Source organism: Cynara cardunculus (assembly GCF_001531365.2).
Source record: "Cynara cardunculus var. scolymus isolate 2C chromosome LG 2, CcrdV1, whole genome shotgun sequence".
Classification (NCBI taxonomy): Eukaryota; Viridiplantae; Streptophyta; class Magnoliopsida; order Asterales; family Asteraceae; genus Cynara; species Cynara cardunculus.
In genome coordinates, this window is record NC_037529.1 from 60,778,404 (window position 1) to 60,779,112 (window position 709).

Genomic DNA, 709 nt, shown 5'->3' on the forward strand with positions numbered 1-709 from the left:
CATCGGAATTCGAATTCCGATTTTAACTTTGTCATTTCCATTGTTATCAATATGATTTACAATAGTATTATCTATATTACTCGGATGATAAGGAAATCTTTTACACTAACAAAACGAATATCATTATATGTAGAACATCACTTGAAATCACGATCATGAACACAAATGAAGATAAAAATCAGAATTATCTAATGATCAATTAGAGGAATCTTTAAGATTTGTAACTCCCAATTAATTATTAGGGAGTTACATAAAGGTCAAATTACATAATCACCCTTGTATTTAATTTATAAGTCACATTTGAACATAAAGTAAAGAAAGAATATGATTGGTTAGTCTTGGTTAGTATAGTTAACACAAATTTCTTGGTTAGTATTTGAACCCATCCCTATATATATATATATATATATATATATATATATATATATATACACTAGTGGTGTACCCGTGCGATGCATCACGGGTAAATCACAATTCGAAAACATTAGTTTGGCTTTGAATCATGAGTTCGTGTGGTTATTTTACAAGTCAACTAATATATAAAGTTGAAGGTCAATTTTGTTTGTTATCGAATGAAAAGAAAATTGCACATATGTCGGGTTTCTGAAACCATATACTCAGAGCTCATTACAAAACTTGAAATTCTTGAATGAACAAAGAAATACAATCGTTCGTAAAATAATGTTGATCCGTATATTCGAACTGTTGT